General features: G+C 31.5%; 1 pseudogene; it reads left to right on the top strand.

The window, feature by feature from the left end:
• The first annotated feature begins 139 nt into the window (after positions 1-139).
• LOC121366107 lies at positions 140-6097 on the top strand (annotated as a pseudogene).
• Positions 6098-6425: the final 328 nt, after the last annotated feature.

The raw sequence follows: 6425 nt of genomic DNA, 5'->3' as shown, positions 1-6425 counted from the left end.
ACTCATAAGACCTTATGAAGAAACCAAGGACTTATTATGATTCTTGTAATGGCACAAATATTGAAGAAGAAGAAGAGAAAAGAACAGGTTAGGAGATATTTTAAGTATTTAAACTAATTTGATTTTTTGTTATTTGAAGATTCTTTGTCTGAATTTAAAGTGGCTGTTCGACGTGGAAGTAAGCGCTCCTTAAGACGTCAACAAACTCGTCAAAGTATAATTTCACAACGAAGGGACTCTCTGTATCAACGTAGATCATCAAGTCAATCAATTAATTGGATAGAAAAAACTATCTATGCAATCAATTAATAGTGATGTCTTTCTGTTTTTACTCGACAATTCTCTAATTTCAATCTGGGTGACATTCCATCAAGTTGAAGATTCTCCTTTACAAAGTCCAAATTTAGACAAGACTGTCCAGTTTGATTATGAGAATTTGAGTAAAGAAATCCAGATGAAGGATATAGAGACAGATGAAGACCCTTTGGTACAAGTCAAATTTAAGGAGTTGTTAAAATTAAACAAACCAGATTGGTATCTTGTTATACCAGGTATTATCTTTATGGTATCCAGGGAGTAGCATATGTTGTTCTAGCTGTTTTGTTTAGTGAAATGTTAGATGTAAGTTTATCTTTACTGTATCAATATTATACATGGTACTAAAAACATTGTGCTATCTAGATTTACAGTTCCACTGACAAAGATGACCTTTTGAGTAATGGTTCAAGATATGCACTATATCTAGTATATTAGCTATCTCTGCTGGTGTAATCCAATTTATGAGCGGTGAGCGACCTTGCCTTTTTTCTTTAAACTTATATTTTTTCCACTACAGGTAGCTACTCTAGGATTTGCTGGAGAACGACTCCCTGAACGATTACGCAAACAGATGTTTCAAGCTATGTTGAGACAAGATATGTCCTGGTTTGATAGACGTTCCATTCTACTGGTGCTTAACAACTCGTTTAGCTAATGATGCCTCTGAAATACAAAGGAGTAAGTGATCTTACAAAGTGCTATTTTATACTTTTTATTATTGTGTAGGTAACTGGTATCAAGTTGGGTTATGTTCTTCAGTTAGTATTTGGATTAATTGCTTCTATATTTTGCCTTTGAAGCTTCCTGGCTCTTGTCTATAGTTTTTTTTAATGTCTTTCCATTGGCATCTTTAAGTATGTTCATTCAGTTTCGTTCCATTCGTGGTCGTTCTATCAAAATAAAGAACTCCTAGCTGAGAGTGGGAAGACAGCTACTGAAGCTATTGATAATATACGGACAGTTGCTTCTCTGGGAGCTGAGGACAAGTTTTACAATCATTATAGTGAAACTATTGAAGCCTCCATTTAAGTAAGTTCATGACATGTAATATTGAAAACCAGTGGTATGGGTTTCAAAGTCTTATTTAATATTCTTCTATTAACAGATCTAATATGAAGGGTGTTTTTTTTCATGCTCTTTTTTATGCCATATCTCAAGGATTAGTTTACTATATCTATGCTGCTGGGTTCAGTCTTGGTGCTTATCTAGTCATATCAGATCCTTTAACCATATAGCATGCTAGCTATCAAGAAGTCTTGAGGTAGGACTAACAAACATTGAGTGTATAGGTAATGTACACTAGTGTTCACTAATACCAAGTCTGTGATATTGATCACTAATAGAATGATAGCATTATATAACAATATTGTGTGTAATATTTAATTATTTTATTTAATAGAACCTATTATGCTATTGTGTTACTGCTATCCTCATTGGACGTGCTACCTCATTTGCTCCTGATGCACAAAGGCCAAAGTATCTGCTAGTCGTATCTTCACATTAGTTAATCGTTGTCCTGATATTGATAATTATAGTCAAGATGGAGAGAAACTTGTTAGTATATTAAATTATAATATGTGATTGTTAACTTCACTCTTGTACACTTACAGGATAAGACAAATGGATTTGTGGAAGTAAAAAATGTCCATTTCAATTATCCTGCTCGACCTGATGTACCAGTTTTACAAGGTCTTAATGTCAATGTTAAACCTGGTGAGACATTGGCTCTTGTTGGACCTAGTGGGTGTGGCAAGAGTACTGTAGTTTCTCTTATTGAAAGATTTTATGATCCAATGGGTGGTAACCTCTCTTAGAGAAGTCATGATCTTCGAGATCTCAAATTCGTTGGTTAAGAAGTCAGATTGGTATTGTATCACAAGAACCTGTATTATTTGATACTTCTATTGCTGATAATATACGTTATGGTGCTAATTTTAGAGAAGTGTCTGATGAAGAGGTTATTGAAGCAGCCAAAGCTGCTAATATTCACAATTTTATTGAAACTTTGCCTCAGGTAAAGAATACTTTGTGTGTTAAACTCACTAGTTTAATTCTTTGATTGTTAGGGTTATGCTACCAATGTTGGATCTAAAGGAACACAGCTAAGTGGAGGTCAAAAACAACGTATTGCTATAGCTCGAGCTTTAGTACGAGACCCTAAGATCTTGTTACTTGATGAAGCTACTTCAGCTCTAGACACAGAGAGTGAGAAAATAGTTCAAGAAGCTTTAGATAAAGCTAGAGAGGGAAGGACAAGTATTGTTATTGCTCATCGACTGTCTACAATTTATAATTCCAACTGTATTGCTGTTATTCATAATGGTAGTGTTATAGAACAAGGAAACACATTTAGAATTAATGACATTACAAGGTGCCTATTATCATCTTAATACAGTCCAGAAAAAAGAAGAATTAAACCAACTAGTTATTAACTAGTAGTTTATCATAGTTTATTGTTGTTAAAATTAATTGTTAGAAAAACCTTTTTGTAACTTTTCATTATTACATTTAGTTGAAAGAATGTTATATTAAAAAAAAGACTAAAGATGAATATTAGTTTGACTAGTTATTAGTAATTTTTTATAAACTGTAGCTAGGAAGATAGAGAGGAAACCAAATGTTGGTTCTAAATATTTAAAGTGATGATTTGATAAACAAAGTTTAAAGACAAAAAATGTACACATTGTAATAATTGGTACTTTGTGTGTCAAGAAGGAAATCAAGATATCTAATGTAATTAATAAATGTATTAAGAAGGAAAAAAAAACTCAAAACTTATTTCTACAATGGCATTGAAGTTGTACTGGAAGAAATAGATCAAGAACCATCCACTGATGAAGTGAAAGAGAAAAGCAGTTGCTGTACCAGTTGGTATTTTAAAGACAATGTCTTCCTATGAGACAGTTTTAAATGAGGTAGATGACCAAGAAGTGATAGAGGAGACTTCTCAAAGTAAAAGGAAAAAAAAGGTCAGCATATAAACATTTTATTATATCAAGTTACTGTTTACCAGTGTGATAGTTGTATACTTTATTTATTAATATTACAGGAACAAAGATACAAGATATACTGAAACTAAACAAGTTGTACCAGTTTGGTATCTGGTGAGTTATTTAAATAAAGACAACTAACTATCACTATATATTATTTTATTTAGTTTCGTTTTGCACAACCTTTGATATTTTCATGATCATAGTTGGTAGTTTGATGGCTACAGTAGCTGGTATCATTGCCCTCTGGTCTGCTGTTGCTAGGTGGTGTCATTGACAATTTTATCTCATATGATATTGGACAGCAACTACTAACACATCCAATACTACATCAACTGTACTGGATAATCAAACTTATTTTTGTAATGTCAGTACAGATGACTCTTCTTCAAACATACAGAGATATTTGCTCTCCCAAGACAGTAAAAAAGAACTACAAACAATCAATAGCTCTGTATTCATATTATTATATTGGACTTGGAACTGGTCTATTTCTAAGTATTTTTATTGCTAACATGTTTTGAATTTCAGTGCTTACCGTCAAACTCGTCGAATGAGGCTTGCTTTCTTTCATTCTATAATATATCAAAATATTGGTTGGTTGATGTTAATTCATCAGCAGAATTAAATGCACGTCTAGCTGAGTAAGTTATTAATTCATTTATAAATTTACTAATAAGTTTTGTTATTACATTAGAGAGTAATAAGTAATTAAAAATTAGTTAATTTTTAAAAAATATTCTTACAGATTATTACACTGTATTAATTATTGTTAATGTTTAAGTCTTACAATTTTAAGTTGATTGTATCAAATTTTCAAATGTTAACATGATCATATAGCTGGATTATTTAGAACATTATTAAATGTATTATATTTTCTTCTTTAGTGATATAGAAAAGATCCAAGCTGTATAGGAGACAAATTAGCTATATTTATAGAACATTTCTCCTCTTTTCTAACTGGCTTTGTTATTGCTTTTATATTACAAATTGGAAACTAGCACTTGTTGTTGGAATCTTGTTACCAATATTGTTCATTTTTGGCAGCTGCAACTGCTAAGGTATAATTGATAACAGCTACATATACAAATTATTACCATATTTATAATGAAGTATTGTATATTTTATAGGATGTAGTATATATCAAGAGATATTATTTTGATATTACTCATATTTAGATTATAGCTACATTTACAGTGAGAGAACAGAATTCATATGCATCAGCTGGTGCTGTAGCAGAAGAAGTTCTGTCTTCCATTAAAACTGTTGTAGCTTTTGGAGGAGAACATAAGGAGATAGACAGGTAAATGTATGAATAATGTCTTGTAATAAATTTAACCCTTACTTTCATTTAAAAATATTTACAGTCAAAATTAAAGGATCTACATTGTTAAATTACTGTTCTTTGTAGTTTGTATTATTACAATTATATTATTATTATTATTATTATCTTTCATGGATATATGTACACATATATTTTTAATATATTGATTATAGTGGACATTTATTTGTTAAACTTATTTGTTTTCTTTTGTCTGTTTGTTTATTTATTCTTTCTATCTTTATTAGGTACATTACAAAACTCAAAAAAGCTAAGAGTGAAGGTCTTAAAAAAGCATTTTTCATGTCAATGTATCACTGGAATATTTAATTTTATCTTTATTTCTGTTTATGCTCTTGGATTTTGGTAAATATATCAATATTATATATATAATTTATTTTCTCCTCCTCTTTACTATAGGTATGGAGCAATGCTCATAGGAAACTGTGAACTGGGGCCTGGTGACGTAGTGATTGTAAGTAATATTCAAAATGTTGCCATAATTAGGAAATAATATTTGCAGGTATTGTTTTCCATTGTTACTGGTAGCAATGCTTTAGGAAATGCTCTACCTGAGTTAGAGACATTTGCCTTAGCTCTTGGATCAGCTACAGCTGTTTTTGCTATTATTGATAAAGTAATTATATTGTGATTTTTATTATGTTAATTATTTTTATTGTTTATAGCAATCAGAAATTGATGCTTCTTCAAATGATGGAGAGAAAACTGGAAGTACTTGAAGGAAATATTGAATTTAAAGATGTCATTTTTAATTATCCTGCTCGACCAGATGTACAAGTATTAAAATGGATTAGATCTGACAATTAGAACAGGACAACAGTAGCTCTAGTTGGTCCTAGTGGGTGTGGTAAAAGTACTGTTGTCCAGTTGTTACAGAGATTCTATAATCCATTAGGAGGACTGGTAAGTTTAATATTATAACTCTAATCTTTAAAATATTTTATAGATTACTGTGGATGGACACAATATTAATACTCTTAATCTAAAGTGGCTTCGTTCTAATATTGGAGTTGTATCTCAAGAACCTGTCCTATTTGATACCACTATTGGTGAAAATATACGTTATGGAAGAGAAGATGCCACTATGGCAGACATTGAAGCTGCTGCCATAGCAGCTAATGCTCATAACTTTATCTCTGAATTACCTGATGGTTATAATACTCTAGTTGGTGAGAAAGGAAAACACAGTTAAGTGGAGGTCAAAAACAACGTATTGCTATAGCTCGAGCTTTACTACAAGACCCCAAGATCTTGTTACTTGATGAAGCTACTTCAGCTCTAGACACAGAGAGTGAGAAAAATAGTTCAAGAAGCTTTAGATAAAGCTAGAAAGGGAAGGACCACCATTGTTATTGCTCATCGACTATCTACTATTCAAACAGCTGACGTAATAGTTAGTATAGAAAATGGTCATGTTGTTGAGATGGGTACTCATGAAGACTTATGAAGAACCAAGGACTTTATTATGAACTTGTAACTGCACAAACTATTGAAGAAGAAGAAGAGAAAAGAACAGGTTAGGAGATATTTAAGTATTTAACTTAATTTGATTTCTGTTATTTAAAGATTCTTTGTCTGAATTTAAGTGGCTGTTCGACGTGGAAGTAAGCGCTCCTTGAGACGTCAACAAACTCGTCAAAGTATAATTTCACAACGAAGGGACTCTCTGTATCAACGTAGATCATCAAGTCAATCAATTAAATTGGATAGAAAAATATCTATGCAATCAATTAATAGTGATGTCTTTTCTGTTTTTACTCGACAATTCTCTAATT

Source organism: Gigantopelta aegis, unplaced genomic scaffold (assembly GCF_016097555.1).
Source record: "Gigantopelta aegis isolate Gae_Host unplaced genomic scaffold, Gae_host_genome ctg4764_pilon_pilon, whole genome shotgun sequence".
In the NCBI taxonomy this organism is placed as follows: Eukaryota; Metazoa; Mollusca; class Gastropoda; order Neomphalida; family Peltospiridae; genus Gigantopelta; species Gigantopelta aegis.
Note: the sequence above shows the minus strand (reverse complement) of the source record. Positions and strands in the feature narration are given on the sequence as shown.